Source organism: Parasteatoda tepidariorum, chromosome 9 (assembly GCF_982258835.1).
Source record: "Parasteatoda tepidariorum strain Cologne lab strain chromosome 9, Ptep-v5.0, whole genome shotgun sequence".
Classification (NCBI taxonomy): Eukaryota; Metazoa; Arthropoda; class Arachnida; order Araneae; family Theridiidae; genus Parasteatoda; species Parasteatoda tepidariorum.
In genome coordinates, this window is record NC_141763.1 from 13,846,788 (window position 1) to 13,866,101 (window position 19,314).

The window sequence follows — 19,314 nt, forward strand, 5'->3', positions numbered from 1 at the left end:
CAATACTTGCACAACTCATAATTCAACTTGAAGGTAATCTTCGTTCAAGCAATCTAAAGCATTTCTTATGCATTTTCCTTAGCAATGAAAACTTTAAACCCACTTATCTCAAAGCATGATCTCTATCAGTAAATCAGCAGTACAATTACACTGTCCCTGGATACCTGAACTAGCTCAGGTTACAGAGATAGTAAACGTTGACTGAACTATTTTTCAAGTTGTCGCATGTCTGTTTGTATATTGTGAAGTTGACTGCACAAGTTCAGAGAAAAATAATAAAAGTGAGCAAAAGTGAACTATGGAACTGATTTTCACGTAGTTAGACTCAATCCTGTTCGAGGACTGAGAAATTAATTAGCTAATTAATGAGTGCATGCAATATTTTAAGGTACGAAATCCGACTCAGAAACGTAGTTTCTTTGAATAGATATACATTTTTTTTCGACGGATTTGAATTCTTGACACACAAAATATGGGGTGTTGCCGCAATTTGAAAACTATGCTGTCGTGCAATTGAAAAAACAACGCGAGTGCTTCACGATTGATACAGAGAAAAGTGGCTTTACAACTTTTCTCCTATTGATGATGATATAAACACTAAAATAGAATTTTAAAAAAACTGAAAAAACAAATTGTTTAGAAAAAAATTTCTTTTGCAATACCATATAAAGATGCCAGCTATCTAAAAATATTGATCTTGAATTTTTTGCCGCTTATGTTAATTTTTCAATTACATGGCAGTACCCAATAGATTAGTCAAGAGATTGTCGAAAGCTTGAACCTTAATTTCACTTTTTGAATAGTTGGACACATCTCCAGAACATTTTAAGAAAATTGAAAACGTTTTGAGCATATTTTTCAATTCTAAATTTAACTTAATACAAAAATAATTTTTTAATAATTATGAAAAATTTTGAAATGTAAGGTATACCAATATTTGCATCATTGTAATAAATGCAATTTTAAATGGTAAAATTACAAATTTGAATGAAATCGATCGAATAGTACTTGAGGAATTAAATTTCAATGTACGACAATTTTTAATGTCATCCGCATTGATTAAAAAGACATATTTTAGGTTGGGTTCAAAAACCATTAGGATAGAAAAAATTACTCAAACTACAAAATTTAACATCTTGTTTTCTAACATTTAATATTGTAAATCTTTTGTAACAATTTCGTCATGTAATAGACAGTGACAATAATATTTTTCTTAATATATATAGCAGTCGTTCAAAAGCCGACCCAGTTTTTGGGTTTACGGCTACAAATGTTCATCTCTGTAGCCTTGTTATTCTGAACCCAATCCATAAGGCAAGGAAGCTCTTGAATAAGTACCCCCAGAGGTATGATTTGTAATGAAAACATGAAGGACTTTGGGACTCGACAGATGTAACGTGCACCAGTCACCATTTACTACACGGGAAGTCTTCGTCAGCAGGGATCGAACCCACGACCTGTTTTACATGGGCCTAGTGCCCTACCAACTAGGCTGTTCCAGCCCTAGACTTAACATATTTAATTTTATAACCGTCGTTGAACAGCCGACCCAATTTTTGTGTTTACGACTACTATTGTTCAACTCTGAAACCTTGTAAGATTGAACCCAATCCAGAAGACAATAGAACTCCTGGATCAAGTATTGGAAGAAATTCGGCTTCGTGAAAGGTGCTTTGAGGGAACTAACCCGCATTTGCGTTACTTCGAGAGGAAGATCACGAAAACCTCCCACGGTTAGCCTGACGGCAAGGGGACTCTAACCCATGATCCGTCTACTACTGAAGACATTTTGCGTCAGCAGTGTGGTCGTTGGAAGTAAGATGTGGAATTCGTATCCACCAGCCATCGCGGGGTTTGAACCCGGTTCACCTCATTGGAAGGCGAACGCTCTATCCTCTGAAACAACGCCTGATAATTTGTCAAAAGAATGCTTCTAATTTAAACTAAACTAACTTTTGTTAAATGGAACTAAGGAAATTTAAAAAAAAAATAAAATAAAAATAGTTCGTGGAGTCCCACCGCGCGGAATAAGTAAAATTCGTAACTTGCGACGTTAATTGTAGAAGAATCAGCAGTCGTAGAAGGATCACTAGTTCCATTCAACGACTCTTTTTCCTGCTCCGCTCGCTTCCGTGCTCTGTAATCACGGTAATATTGTGCTTTTTTCCCTCGTGGACCTCTTGAACCAGTGGAAGTGCCTGTGGTTGCCTCATCGTCTCGCCATGGAAAATGTATTTGTATTAATAATGTATATGAAAATGCGTCATAATGTAATTTCAGAAGAGAAACAATCAATTGATATTCACAAGAGACGTACCTAGACATAACCTTAAATCCGCCGCAGTGTCCGTGGGATTGTTTTCACTCATTTTTTACAATCGTTATCCACTAAATTTGAAAATTAAAAATACTACTCTATTAAACTATATGTGTATCAAAACAAACTAAAAAAATATTTATAGAAAAACAATACTTCAATTATTTTTATGCTAGTGAGAACCAAAAGAATATGGATATGAATGAGGGAAAACTGGATCCTACCACGTGATTTCCCGGCCAATAAAAATGTAGCGTTAAACGTTTAACGCAACCTTGTTGGAAGTCGCATAACTTCAAAAAAAAAAAAAAAAAAAAAAAAAAAAAAAAAAAACAAATACCGAATTAAATACAAAGAATTACGAATAACAATAATAGTCCGACCCGACATTATACGCTTTCTTAATTTGAATCTAAGAAGGAGCATCTTATTCAAGAACAATTCAGGGAACAAAGTGTTAAAAATGAAACTAAGGAAACTTTTTCTCAATGAAAAAATAAAAAAGAATTGGAATCCGTGAGAAATGTGAGAATCGAAGAAAAAAAAAGTTCGGTGGCGTGTATTTGAAGAATCAAGGATGGCTGAAACTGGAACAGTCGGGATAAATCCTGAAAATGAAAACGTCTAAAGGGGGGTGTTAGAGGGGTTGTCGAGCGACTTCACTTTTCAGAATGGATCGGATTTCTTTATTTTCATTCCCTATCATCCTCTATCGACTGTTTGCGTGTTTCGGGTTTCGATCATCGAATTTTGTCACGTTTACCCTGGTTCGGGAACAGCCCCCTCTTCGACATTCATCGATACCTAAATAGAATAAAAAAGCCTAAAAAAGAAAGAAGAAAAAAAAAACGCTTAGAAAAATTTTTCATTTGTAGAAAAAGAGGATAAAGAATCGAATGCTAAACTGGAATTGAAAATTGTACAAGAATTTCGGCAACACATAAAAAAGGAAAAGAATTTTTCGAATCATTTTTTTTTAATCTTCTTTTTATATGGTTTTTCAGATGTGTCGATATTTCACAAAAACTGAAAATTAAGAAACGTTTAACATTAAATATTGCATTATTCTTAGTCATGAGTTGAAAAAGTAATAGAAAGTTATTGTACAATTACTGAGATTTGTAAAAACGCGAAAAATCTGTTATTAGCACACAAACATCAAAGTATAAAACGAATATTAACAAATTCTCAGATCATTGTTAAATTTCCTATTGAATCCCGATGGCTCAGAGGATAGAGCGCTCGCCTTCCAATGAGGCGAACCGGGTTCGAATCCCAGCCGATACGAATTGCGCATCCGGCTTGCACCGACCACAGTGCTGACATGAAATATCCTCATTGGTAGAAGGAACGTGGGTTAGAGTCCCCTTGCCGTCATTCTAACCGTGTGAGGCTCTCGTGGTCTTCCTCTCCATGTAGCGAAAATGCGGGTTAGTTCCCTCAAAAAAAGTCCTCCACGAAGCCTAATTTCTCCCAATACTCGATCCAGGAGATCCCTTGTCTTCTGGATTGGGTTCAAAATGACAAGGCGACGGAGTTGAACATAAGTAGTCGTAAAACTTAAAAATTGGATCGGCTGTTCAACGATGGTTATAAAATAAAATAAATCAGATTTAAACAAGTCAGATCAGTCTCAGATTTAAACAATTAAAGCAGGTAGAGTGGGGTCAGTGTGTCATTATTATTTGCATTTAACTCGAATCAAATTCGTATTCAATTCGAATATTTTTCGAAGCATCATTTATTTTTATTTTTGATCACTTTGTTCCTAGTATTGTTCGAGCACAGATACTCACTTTCAGATTCAAATACGTAAAGCATATGGAGTGGGATAAAAACATTATTACCCATTCGAAACTAGCAGGTATTTTGGGTTTTACATACACGCAAACATTTCGACAAGATCAACTTCAACACCTTAATCACAAATATAAAGTTGTAAGAGTTCATAAGCAATCAGGTTCACACATTAAAAAAGTGTCACAACAAGATCAAATAAAAATTAGGATAACATAAGCATTATTAAAAAATAAAGTCCTACAAGATCGAATTTTAAAAAAACAGACGATAATTTTGGAACTTCTTGAAATTGATTACTTTCTAGACTGAGGATTCCTAGTTTCAACGAGGTATAGTAACTAGTTACGTGGAATTATAACTCTTATTTTTTTATATCTTCATCAGCTCCTTCATTGACATAATATGAAAGTATTTTTGTGCTCTTTATGATTAACTTATTCATAATCTCTGTTTTAACCTAGTGATTTTAATATAAATATGAACACTAATAAAAAGGAAAAGAAGTTATAGTCATAAACAATCAAGTTCAAAACATCACGTAAGCAATCATGTTCGAAAATAAACGTCACAACAACATGAAACAAAAATCAGGCTAACATAAGCATTATTAAAATATAAAGCACAAGATCTAATAAAAAATCAGACGATAATTTTGGAACTTCTTGAGGATTCTTAGTTTTAACGAGGTATAGTAACGGGAAATTATAACACTCTTACTTCTTTATATCTTCATCAGCGCCTTCGTTGACCTAATATGAAAGTATTTTTGTGCTCTTTATGATTAACTTAATCATAATCACTGTTTCTGCTAGTGATTTTATTATAAATATGAACACTAATAAAAAGGAAAAGAAGTTATAGTCATAAACAATCAAGTTCACGTAAGCAATCATGTTTGAAAATAAACGTCACAAGATGAAACAAAAATCAGGCTAACATAAGCATTATTAAAATATAAAGCACAAGATCTAATAAAAAATCAGACGATAATTTTGGAACTTCTTGGAATTTTGAAACTTAATTAATTGCTTTCTAGACCGAGGAATCTTTGTTTTAACGAGGTATATTAACTAGTTACTTGAAATTATAACACTCTTCGCCTTCATTAACCTAATATTCAAATATTTTTATGCTCTTTATGACTAACTTATTCATAATCACTGTTTTTACTAAAGATTTTAAAATGAATATGAACACTAATAAAAAGAATAACAATTTTGAGACAGCTTAAGAAACGATCCTCTGCATATATTGAAATAGAAAACTATTTGACCAACAGGTAATCTACGATCGCTTTTATGCGATGATAATTTTTTTTTTAAATATTGAAGCTCTTTGTCCGTTTTAAAGCCCATATAGTTTTTCACTGAAATATAGCATATGGAGTCTAATATTATAGATTTTTATTCGAGCTTATGTTACTTACAATGTAGCTTTTTATTCATATTTAATTCAACTCGATAAAAACTATTAAATTACAATGTATTTTTCAGACTGATTTTTCTCTCTCTAAAGTTATATTTGCTAGCACATCATATCAGAATGTTTTTAGCTCAAACATATTTCTTCATAGAATAAAATATCTCCCCTCCCCCCTTTCCGAAACAGTCCTGAATATATTTTCCCTTTCTTGAAGCATAAACAATAGTAGTAAAAGAAACATAAACATTTCTATGTAATTCCATTTTTTCTCCAAAGCCACTTTTTTTAAAATCATTTTTGACTCAAAGACAAATAAAAACTTTAGAAAAATTTGAAAAGCCATGGCGTTAGTGATATTCCCTTCAGAAATGTGCAAAGGAAATTTCATTTCATAAAACATCACGGTTTAAAATAAACAAATTCAATTAAATCGCGGATAAAAACGAAACTAGCACTCATTGCAATTTAATCAATGAGTGAAATGATACAGAAAGCAAAAGTCGGTTCGTAAAAGGAGATGGAAAAAAATAACGGCTTATGTGGTCTCAAAAATACGAATTTCTAAATCTTTTCCTATATAAAAACCTCAACATTTCAAATGACATTTGTGGTTAAGGAAAACTCAACAAGGTAGAAATTTTGAAATCATCTATAGTTTGATTGAAAATTTGAAATCAAGTTTTAAAATGTTAGAAACATGAGTAGGATTGTATAATATAGAGAAAAATTAACGGTAAAATTCGATTAAAAAAATGTCCGCCAGTCGCTTCTCAGTATTTACTTTTTTTATCGAAACTGCAACCCATGCTTACTTTATCATTTTTTTAAAAAATAAATATGAAATTATTCCGAATATTTTTTGATGTTCTGATAATCTTTGACACCCGGTGACCTCAGCTACCTTTCAGACCATCTGTCTTTGGTATGTGTCAGGTTTTGGACCGATCAGCTTTTTCAGTTTTTTGACCATGTGTCAGATTTTGGAAACTCGTAATGGTCCACTTTTTGGCTATATTAAAAAGCTATACAATCATTAATTATTAGACGCACTATAAGATTCTATGTATTATCTAAATTATCAGGTAATACCATACAGCTTTATTATTTTTACGCGACTGAAACCGGTTAGCACTTGTTTACGTTCGTGTACCAATTGGTTATATTAGACTATATATAATATAAATTTGACGATACGATAAATTACACTATATACTATAATATGGTGTGATGAGTCAGAGTTATTCACAGGACTAGCCGTGGGACCCAGCTAACACTGTCTAGTCAAGTTCTCTTGTGAGGAAAAGGCGTTCCAATATGTTAATGATTCCCTGTTTGACTTTCTTCTTGTTCCAAAATAATTAAAGTCGGTTATAATTTAAATGTCCAGAAAAACTTTTTTGTCGAAGGTCTTAAAATTTGCTCCAGTTTATTAAAATATGCTCCAGATTTTCAAAAGTATGGCAGGATCGAGTCACAGAGTGCTCTCTTGCCAAAAATTCTAGCCAGGTGCTTTCCGTGAGCCCCGTGGTTTGTGAGGAATTGATTTAAGAAATTTTTTTTATTAATTTGTTAGTGTTAACTTTTGAAACTTTGAATAGTGTTAAACTTTCATGAATGTCGATAGATAGTTTTTCACATGCAGATTTGGCGAGTTGGTCTGCCGCCTCGTTTCCTTTATTTCCCATGTGCGCTTTATCCAGTTAAAATGGATGTTAGGTCGGTATATCATTTTAACTGCATGAGTTATGTATTTAGAACTGTCGGTGTTCTCAAGGTCCTGTAGACTTGATAGTGAATCTGAAAAGAGTGTTACTTTTTCTGTTAGGTTTTGATCTGAAATTCAAGTTATTGACTGGTAGATAGCCCATAGATTAGCTTGGAACACTGTTGCAAAATCTGAACGTACGATTTTCCACTACATGTCTGTCGGAATAGACGATAAAAGCGGATCCTGTTCTAAATTAATTTTGAACCCTAAGTTTGGATCCGTCAGTATATATATCTCGATTCCCTTTCCTGTTGGTTTGTTGTATTCGAAATTAATAATTAATAATCTCTGCTGGATGTCTTATATTAAGTTTTGGAATAGTTTGGATACTCGTAATCTTCTTCTTCATGAAATTAAATATCGGAAATTCTTGTTTCAAGTTTTACGGTTAAATCAAGTGGTAAAGTTCCAGCAAAGGATTTGGAGTGCTGCAGTTGAGGTAGTTCTGTAGCATCTTGTGATTGAGATTAGGGGAATTCTTTCAATTCTTCTAAATTTATTGTTAATTCTTACTTGATCTTTATACCATATTTTACATCCATATAGGATGAGGCGTAATACACTGTTCAAATAAATACACTGTTTGGCGTGATTCCCCAGTCAATTCCAATGACTCTATTTAATTTGGCGTAAAACTTGAGAATTTTTGCATTTTGTGCCTCTAAATGGGGCAACCAGGACAACTGACCATTAATCTTGAAACCAAGGTAGTCTATTGTAGTTTGAACAGAAATTCTCTCTCCATTCAACTTAACTGTGGGTTTACGTGAGAGTTGCTTCTTCTTGGGAAAAACGATAGCTACTGTTTTTGCAGAGCTGAATTTCAGATTATGTTCTACTGTTCGAAACCTCTCCAACTGGGCTGTTGCAAGAGGTCCCAAGTGGTCGAGAATTGTTCCAGAGAAAAGAACCATAAAGTCATCCGCATAAGAAATTATTGTCTCGCCAGTCTGATCTCTGCATATTCAGTCTTGTGTTTGCGATAAGGAGCCACAGGATTGGGCCGAGACTCGAACCCTGTGGCACCCCCAGGCATAGTTTCTGCTATTTACACTACATAATACACTTACGATAAGTATTAAAAATTTATAGTGGAAATAATAAAGTTATAGTTTCATCTTTTACAGATTTGAATTATTGCATAAAAAAAAATTTAAAAACAAAGAGGAATTTTTTTTTTAAAATTAAAATTAGGAAGAAAAAAACTGAAAAAAAACAAAAGTAGGAAAAAATGTGGAAAAGAAAGAGGAAACAAATTTTTTTTATTAATTATTATCCACCAAAAATGTCTGTAAATTAAATATTTGTGTTAGAACTGAGCAACTGAATTCCTAAAATTTTGACGCGAAATCAAAGCCTGTTACGATAACCTCTTAAAACACTTGTCACCATATATTTTTTTAAAGTTGTTGCCATCCTGTTTTTTAGAAATAGTTTAAAAAATAATAAACCTCACCACAACACACACCCTCAGAATCGAACCCCATAGAATTATTTTTGTAATACATGTTTTGAAAAACCCTGACACGGTGCTGAAATTTTAACACTCTGCCAGATTCCTTGTAACAGTAAAGATGATACGAGGAATCTCTAGGTGGCAGAAATTGTCAAATATTTTTAGGCGGATTTTTTTTTCTTCTTTCTTTTTTTTTGTGTGTGGCTGAGATTGAAATCGGTAAGAGGAGTTGGGAGAGGAAGAAAAAAAAAGCCACATTCTCAGACTTTCATTTTGGGTGAGTGGCCGTGAATCTCCCGCTTTTGTGTTCCTTAGATATTTCTTTTTTTCATCGCCTTTTCCCCCAAAGTCAAAAATTGGCTTAAATTTTTTTTTTTTTTAAAGGTGATTCGATCGAAAACTCAAATACGTGTCACAAGCTCTGAAATATTAGAAAGATGCATTGTAACTCCCCCCGCCTCCCCCTACTGAACGGAATGCAGTTGCAGTTAGAAAGATTTCGGAGGAAGAAACTTACAAATGTGATTCTATCAAGAAAGGGTATTACGAAGGAAACTATAAAAATATTCCAGAATATCTGATATTCGTCGGAACAATAAAGCGTGGTTCCGAATATATGATAAATTCAAGAAACTTTTGAAATAAATGTTAAAATGTTGGTGTAATACAACAAATAATCCTACAAATGTACAATCACTAGCCGAATAGATGCACTATAAGATTACATGTAAAATCTCAATTATCAAGTGAATACTATACAACTTTATTGTTTTTACGCCAATAATGTTAACGTTAAAATGTTTGTGTAACTTGTACAGCAAATTATAATAGAAATGCAGTCTAGAATAGCACTTGCATTATACATTCGTATACATGCATTCAATAATGCAAACATTGTCATTGCATTATTCTCCCCTCCCCCCTACAGAGAGGAATGTAGTTCCAGTTAGAACGATTTCGGGGGGAAAACTTACAAATATGTTTCTATCAAGAACTTAGAAAAGTAGTCGTAGTACGAAATATATGATAAAATACGGAAACTTTTGAAGTAAATGTTAAAATGTAGGTGTAACTTATCCTGGAAATATAGTCTAGAATAATGCTTGCACTATGCATGCATTGAATAATACATACATTGTCATTGCAATTGTATTATTCACCACTATCAAGCAAAGACCTATTTTATAACAGATATATTAACTGATTTTAAAACCAATGAGTGATGGAACGATACAGGGTATAGTGCTTTGGTTTGATAGTGTTTGAGTTAGATGAGTCCACTACGGTCTGGAAGTGCCATCTGCGTATGGTGATTTTCTACGGTTCCTCTAAACGAATAAGTACCTTTTCTCCCTTAAGCTTTCTCTTCATGACATAGCTTATTTATTTCAATTTGTACATAATATCAAAACTAATTAAGCATTGGTGTCAATAATATTGTGGCACTTTATTACGGTTCCTCTAAACAAATAAGTACCTTCCCTCCATTTGCTTTAACTTATTTTATATTAATTAAGCATTTGTGTCTATAATATTGTGGCACTTGATTACGGTTCCTCTAAACGAATAAGTACCTTTTCTCCATTAACTTTGCTTTAACTTAGCTTATTTTATATTAATTAAGCATTGGTGTCTAGAATATTGTGGCACTTTATCACGGTTCCTTTAATTTAAACGAAGTGCTTTTTCTCCATTAACTTTGCTTTTTAGAACATAGCTTATTTTTCTTATTTCAATTTATACCTAATACCAGTATTAATTAAGCATTCGCGTCAATATTGTGGCACTTTTTTACTGTTGCTCTAAACGAATAACCTACCTTTACTGCTAACAATTTTGCTCTTTAACACATAGCTTTTTTTTTTTTAATTTCAGTATGCATCGATTACTTAAATTAATTAAACATCGTTTCCGTCAGTGATTGCATAGCGATTTTTAATATTTATCTTAAACTAATTAGTACCTCTGGTCCATTAATGTGGCCTTTCAATATATGGCTAATATATTTTTCATTTAAACTACCGTTTTCGAATTATTTACTTTTAAAGAAATCTACATTAAGGGAATTACTGTAAAAAAAATAAGCGCGAGATTTCAGGCAGATAGGTAGGTATTTTGACTATGGGCTATTGGCGACGGTCTGGGAAACATCCCTGAGGATGATCCGAAGACATGCCATCACAATTTTGATCCTCTGCAGAGGGGATGGCACGCCGCTTTGGTTGCCCAACGATCTGCGCGCGTAGTCGAGGACTTTACGGTATAACTGTTTGACGAAGACCGATACCAAGCACCCTCTGTCCCTACGCAGGCTGATCAAAGTGGTCACCCACCCGCTTCTTGACAGCAGCCAGTGATGCTTGACTTCGATGTTCTAAGGGGAACTATGTCTTTACGATCAGTCCACTGCGGGACCACGAGATTTCACATAACTTTAGAAATACTAATTAGGTGACGTAGTCCTCCCATGCTATCACGATAACGCTGTTCATTGAAACTCTTTGATTATGACCACAAATTTATCAAAGCATACTTTTGCATTTTTTGTCAAATATTTTAAAAATGTTTTAAAAAAATGAATAACATCTGTACGGATGAAAATTTAATTCTCCCTTTCATGTCAAAACATGTCGAAAATTAAAAAAAAAAGTATTGATTATAAGATAAATGAGTCACGAGTTTTGAAATAGTGCTTCTTTACGTGCTTTTATTTTCCCTAGCGTCACACGATTTGACAGAAAAAGAAACAATGTATATTTTTGAAAACGATGTTTAAAAAATGAAAAGAGTTCATTTCCATGAAAAACTCCTAAGTACGATTTTAAACTGTGGAGAAAAAAAACTCTCTATCTGTAAATTATTCGCTTTTTCATCACGCTAAGAACGAAAAATGTTATATCGCATTTACGAACACTACCATTCCCTTTTGTTACTTTCTTTTCTTTCTTCGTTTCTATTGTTTCGCCAAACTGCTAAAAAAAACATTAGTTCTGAAAAAACGATAAAAAATAATGGCCGAAACAACAACAAAAAAAAACTGAAATTTCAAAAGCGTAAAATAATCGTACTAAACTTTTGTTGAAGGAACTATTATACAAAAATATAAAAAAGAATGAAAATCAAAATATGCAGATTATGCAAATTACCAGGTAAATCAACTGTTTTTTTAAAAGTTATATTACCTAAAGTGGCAACATTTTGAAATTTTTTTTGTGAAAACCAGTCAGACAAAGGAGGAAAAGATAATTCCGGGTAGATAGTCGATGATGGTGGGCTCGATCCAATTTTCAAGGAACTCATTTTCAATGTTTAAGTAACTATGCTGTTTGATATATAACAGTAAAATCAACTATATCGGGCCGTTATAGCCTGGTTAGCAGGGAGCAGGACTCACGTTCCTGAGAATATAAGTTCGAATCCAGCCGGCCGAAGACTCCCCTCGTACTAAAGTAGGGTAATTCATTAAAGTCCGGAATTATAGAGTTTTTTTTTTTTTTTTTTTTTTTTGCAATTTATCTAGTTTCTGTATGTTCAAAAGTTTCTAATTCTATCAACTATTTAGTTGATTTTATAGATTAGATTCTTTAGACTTGAAAAATAAACAACTTTATGTTTATTTCTTTTATTGTAATAATATTTTATATGAGGTCGTCATAACCTGGTTGGTATGGCGTTGGGCTCATGTCCAAGAGGTCGTGAGTTCAATACCCACCAGCCGAAGTATCCCCGTGTAGTAAATGGTGACTGGTGCACGTTAAATTTGTCGGCTCTCCATGTTTCCATAACAAATTATACCTCTGTGGGTACTGAAATAGATCGTTCTCTGGTTCACGTCAAAATTACGATCTGTGGATGTGTGAATGGGTCCACCCTATTGAACGAGTGTGGCGTATGGGTGTGGCAGAAGTCAAATTCTTGGCCATAGATGGCGCAACCGGAGAAGAACAATCGCGGGCCTCTCTGCTTTAATGACCGACGACAACAGCAGCAATCAACTATATTTTAATTTTTAAGATAAATATTCTTTTTAAATTTCAAGCTTTGTTATGTTTAAGATTACGCAGAGACTGAACACACAATTCAACACAAGAGAAGTTAATGTATTAGATGAGAAAAACAAATCGTTCAAGTATTTACATATTTTGTACAAACTTAAAATTTTCAAATTTATAATAAGTTTCTTACGAACTCGCAATTCTGCCTGGAATCTTACAAATAAAGTTTCGACCACAAACTAGAGCATTCAAATCTCTACCAGAGCTTTATGCTTGAAGAATATCAAAGTTTAATTCGTTTTTTTTTTTAATTTTAAGCAGGATTATCGTCATTCTATTGCCGAAAGGAATTTATCGTAAATTTGTCGGCCTTTCAATTCTTCACAAGATCTCTTATACGATGACAATATACTGCCATGCATTTAAAAAAAAAAAAAAATTGGGTTTCTCGATAAAGCTTGCCAGAAGAAAGTCAAGGTAGCTTGCCAACTATTTTCGTTCTACTGATAATGCTATGAACGCTAAAATAGAATTTCAAATAACTGATTTAAAAAAAAAATTGGGCAATTTTTCGCTGATTATAAATGCCAAATATATAAAAATCTCAGTTTTGAATTTCTTATCGCTCGGGTCCCGCAGTGGGCTGATCATAAGGACACGGTTCCCAGTAGAACAGCGAAGTCAAGCATCACTGGCTGCGGTCATTAAGTGGGTGGGTGACCACTTTGCTCAGTCAGTGGAGGGTGCGCGGTATTGGTCCTTGTTAAACTGTTCTACCGAAAAGTGCTCGACTTCGAGTGCAAGTCATCGGACCACCAAGGCAGGGGAGCCATACCCTCAAAATTGCGATTGCATGTCTTCGGATCATCATCAGGTATGTTTCCAGACCGTCGCCAATAGCTCATTGTGCAACTCTACTGCAACGTAAATAAAGTACGTACTTATCTTATCACCCGGATTTTTCTGTTGCAAAGCAAAATAGAAGTTTCAAATTTTAACTATCCACTACATAAAAAGAACTTTTTTCCCCATATTTCGCTAAAGAAGTTTATCAACAATTACATTTGGATAACTTTCCGATTAGTTTGTACGATAACATTTTAACTCAAGTTCTTTGGCGTACGGCAATAAAAATTTCCAATCAGAAATTTCTTAGTATATCTTACTATTTATTTAAAACTAATCAAGTACACAAAACTCAGCTTGGTTCACTCTTCTAAATTAGTGCGAAAGAAAAAATCTACACTGAATAACTTATGGCACTAGGCTTTGGTTCTTTATCGTGCAAGCACGTATTAGGATTCAATCTAAGTCTAATGATGATCTAATGATCAAATCTTCACGTTCTAGGACTCAGTCTTAATGCTTTGAGGAACTAGCCTTAAATATGCGAATTGTTTAGTGCTGACGATATTTAAAATTACGACTCAAGACCCGAAAACGTGCCTGTTCTGAATAAACAAACGTGTTTACGACGGATTTGGATTTCTGACCTTTAAAATAGTCGCATTACGGTCAGGACAGAGTTCCAAGATTTGGACCACTGAATGTCTATTTTTTTTCCCACGTATTTCACCATATCTAGAGAAATTTTGAAGTGAATAGAACAATTTTAAAGGAAAATTTTAAAACTCGTTAATTCAAAGATGGTTTCACGCAAAGTATAATTTTTTACCAATTATTTATTATTTAATTTTATAAAAGTTGAAAATTATCAAACTGTAAGGTATGCAAATTTTTTTATATTTCTTTAAAAAGAATGTAATTTTATGCGTCAAAATAAAGAATTTAAATGAAATCGGTCAAACAGTTCTTGAGAATTTGAATTTTAAAGAAGTCATATATTAAAATTTTGATTACTTTAAATATAATACATAGTCGAATAGTTTGAATAACTATTCGACTATATATTATACTATATAGTATTCGACTATATATATTCGACTTATTATTCGCATAATAGGTCGAATCGTTTGAATACTATTCGACCTATTTTGTTCACATTTTATATTTTGACATATAAAATTACATTCCTTAAAATGTAAAAATAAAATTTTTTCCTACTATTAGTATAATATGAAATAATTAATAATTATTAAAAAATTAAACTTTGAATGGAATTATCTTTGAATAAATGCATTTTATAAATGTGTGTAAAAAATTTTCAATACACTCTTGCAAATTCTGGAGGCGTGTCGAAATATGCAAAAAATAAAATTAACATTAAAGGATCCAAACTTTAAGGATCAAACAATTGAGATCATGTTACCCAGATTACGGCTACCCCCTATGTTTCGGAAATCCAAAATTCGAATCAGCTTTAAAAAAGGTATGTTTATTCTAAAAAAGTCTTTTCTTGTGTCTGATTCCGTAATTTAGAATACCGTCTGCACTGACTAATTAGCATGTATAAGGTTAGTTCTTCAAACCATTAAGACTAAGTTCTAGCATGTAAAGATTCGACTATTAGATTAAAGTGGATTATTAGATTCGGTGATTCGTTTTTTTTTTTCTGCACAACATAAATCTCTAACATAACCTCTCAAAAAAGACTGATATATTTCTTGACTACAGCAATACCTCAGTTGGAATAAAAAGTCGCAAACGTTCTTTATTTGAAATATATTGATGAAAGGAAAAACGTTTCTAATGTTAAAGCATCTGGGCTAACCGTGACATGTTTTATATATATTATATGCAAATGGATATGATGAAACTAATATCTACTATAAAGAGTAGTAAAAAGTGAAGTAATGAGAATTTGTAATTACTCCAAAAGCTTTTTCTTTTCAAATAAAATAAACTGTTTTTAAATTCTTACTATTAGTTCTCACTCTCCCTATATCTTGTTCAAATTTTAAATCGTCAATAAAAAACTTTTTATTCATCCACTCTCAAGTTCAAATACATTTTTTTAAACTTGCAGTGGATGAGATTTGATGTTAATACAGTTTTTTCCAATATTAATTCATTCATTAAATAGGGATGAGCGAAAACCGAAATGGAATTTTCTGATCAGTTAAGCGTGAGTCATTGATTTAAATTTTACTACAAGCGATTCAGTTTTTCACATATTTTAAATATAACATCAGTGATAATATCTAACTTATAGCTTCATTTGAACAAAACAAATAGTTTATTGCGCACATTTAAATATTTAATTATTTCATACTAGTGGGCTGCGCCCCCTGCTCGCTAACGCTCGCCAACCCCCGAAAATTGCTACGCAAACTAAGCTCGATTTGCTCGCTACTAACTTCGGTACATTGCAAATGCACAATTATTTTAAGAAATCAAAACAATCATTCAAATCCATATAACAACTTTTTAAAAAAGGAAAGTAATCCTTTTTGTAAATACTAAGTTATTAAAATAAATTTTAATTCAAATAAATGACATATAATTCGTTAAAACTATTAGAAATGTGCTATAGTATAAAATCTTAAGATAAAATTTCTAAAACTGATATCTCTTTAAAAAGATTAAAACTGTGGCTATAATTAAGTCTATTAAAAATTGAAATAAGCGAATTTCCAAAATAAATTCGTGATATAAATTAAAAATCGTCAAATAAATTCGTAATGTATAAATTCGTGAAAAAAAAGCGCTCTCGACAAAATACTAAAATAGAGATCTATCGGCAAAGACTACTCACTTCTGCCTAGCTTAATAGTATAAAATTGCCGCAGCTGATGCTCTCTGGTTATTTCAGTTTCCGTTTTTAAAAGCGCTATATGTTGAGCCACCTCAGCTAGATTTGGCATGTGACATTTTTAGCTGCAATCATTGATCGATTTTCTAGAGTTGCCATTCGGGGAGTTGTAATGAGGCTTTTTTTTTGTCGCCGTGTAAGAGAAATATATATATATATTCGCTGTCTCAGATTAATTCAATAACGAAGAATATGTGGTAGCACGTGTAGTCCTCGTCACCCAATTTATACTTTTATAAGTTGTCTGATACCACGCGCCTATTTTTTTTTCTATTCCTATTATTATTTCACACTCTACCTACATCTTGTTCAGATTTTCTATTCTTAATAAAATACTTTTTATTCATCTTCTCGAGTTCAAATAGATGTTTTCAAAGTAGATGACACTTGATGTTAATACAGTTTTTTCAAACATTAATTCATTCATTAAATTTAATTAATTTATTTCAGATCAGATTTAGAATTAAATTTAGAGAAATTTTTTTTAATTATTTAATAAAAAGTAACTAAAATAAAATTTCTTTATTTACCTAAAAAGAAATTGACTTTAATTTTTTTTTAATATTACTTATTAATAGAGCCCGGATTTTGATGACCTAAAAAATCTCAATTGATGCCCTTAAAAAGTGCAAAAAATGCCCTTACAAACTGCAAAAAATGCCCTTGAAAGTGCAAAAAAATGCCCTTAAAATGCGAAATTGCGCTAAAAATGACTTATGACATGACTTAAATAGAAGTAAAAGTATTGAACTAAAACAATGTTTTACTCTTCAAAATTATAATGAGTCGTTTCAAAAAATATAAAGCAATGCTCATTAAAGTTTGAAAAATATGTTATATCCTAAAATAACAAAAAAAAAGGAAAATATGTTGACTCCAAAACATTTTCATTTTGTATAGAAACTTAAATGAATATAACAACTTCCATCTCATAATATTACTAAATATCAGAATTACAGTGGATTATTAAATTTTTTTTAATATTTTGAAATGTAAACGATCGTCTCTTGTCTGAAAGCAAATTTTTATACCAGGAGAAGCTTCTTTCAACGTCTACTGATGTTATTGGTGCGTACTTGAAAAAGACGGTCTCACTTACTTACAATTCTTCTTCAATTTGAAAAGATGTTGCTTCACCTGTTAATATCCTAGAAATTTTCTTCATTGTTTGGAAGCCAGTGTAATAATAAAAAATTATAAAAAATAATAAAAATTACAAAAAATTAACAAAAAATTTTGAAAATACTTTAAAATGCAAAATACGCCCCAAAAATTAAAGAAAATGCCCAATAAATCTCAAAAAATGCTCTAAAGGACAAAAAATGTCCAAAAATGCAAAAAAATGCAAATGTCATCAAAATCCGGGCCTTACTTATTAATGATGAATTTGAAACAGTAGGTTTTCTATAAAAAAAAAAATTTAAACACTGTCTTTTTCACTACCTGCTTCAATTATTGACGTAAATCAAAATCCAATTTTTGATCCATTTTATTCCTTCAGCAATATAGTGCCGCTGTTTCTGTTTTATTGCATAGTTGCGTGCTTGTTATAGCCATTTTTATTTCACATTTACAGCAGACAACTTGTAATTTACTGTTATTGAATACATGTAAGAAAATATATATTCCCAAACATCTGAATGTGTGAAAATATCAATATCGAGACTTGCTAGAAGTTTGTTATAAAAATAAGAAAAGGGGTGTATTTACATGGGGACTGGCAAATACTTCAAATCGATTATTAGGGGAAAAAAAGGGAATTCTTCTTTCCCCTACTTGACTGAAGCACCTAGTGGTGAAATGAAATTGAGTAATAAAGTGAGACACAGAAAAAAGGAGAAAAATACAAATCTTCGGGAACATTGCCAATATCAGAAAAAGGAATTTTCCATTTTTTTTTCTCTCTCTCTCAAGTTCTTTATCATGTGAACGTAAAAAAAGAATCATTCTTTTATCTAGAAAGAGGGGAAAGTGTCATATTCCGGGGGGGGAGGGGGAAATGGAGAATTGCAGAGGTATTCAAAAGGAAGTTATAAGAAATGAAAAGTGTGACTTTTCAAAAATCCAAATTTCATTTTGAAGAGGAGAACTCTGTCTTTTTATTGTTCCACCATTTTTTTTTTTTTCCTATCTCCCATTCTCCGAAGTCCTGAAAAAACATTCCAAGAGGACCGGCGCCAACGGATTTCCAGTGATTCTGCTTCTTCGATTTTGTATCAATTCAGGCATCAAATGCTGTGTGAAACAGATTTTATACTTTTTTTAACTTTTTGAAGGATTTAAAATAATACAAGCTCAAAAGTCTTCTAAACTTGGACATCCAAAATGAAGAGCGAAATAGTGTTTGGTATCTTCTATTCAAAAGTGACAAAAAGACAAATCATTCGATGCACTATAAGATTCTATGTAAAATCTTAATTATCAGGTTATACTATACAGCTTTATCGTTTTTATGCGGTTTGCACTTGTTTACGTTCGTGTATCAATGGATTAAATAAAACGATCTATAATATAAATTCGACACCAGACGATATATTATATAAATTTAAAATATTCATTGTATCAGGTATTATATTAGCAAATTATAATAATTAGACCGCATTATTAGACCCAATGTAGTGTTTTAATAATGACATGTTTTGCACGAGTTTATAGGCAATACTTTTATATTTAAACATACATGTAATGCGTTTTTATTCAGGAGAATTTTTCATATACTTCCCATTTGTATTTATTTTTAACGTATTGCATTACAATGCAAACCAATGGATAAACGAACGTAAACAAGTGCAAACCTGTTTCAGCTACGTAAAAACAATAAAGCTGTATAGCATCACGTGATAA

At 32.2% G+C, this 19,314-nt stretch overlaps 1 protein-coding gene across 1 annotated transcript in view; it reads right to left on the reverse strand.

Moving 5' to 3' along the window:
- Positions 1 to 19,314, reverse strand: part of LOC122268729 (uncharacterized) — a 235,490-nt gene that overhangs the window by 91,075 nt on the left and 125,101 nt on the right. The window lies entirely within an intron of this gene.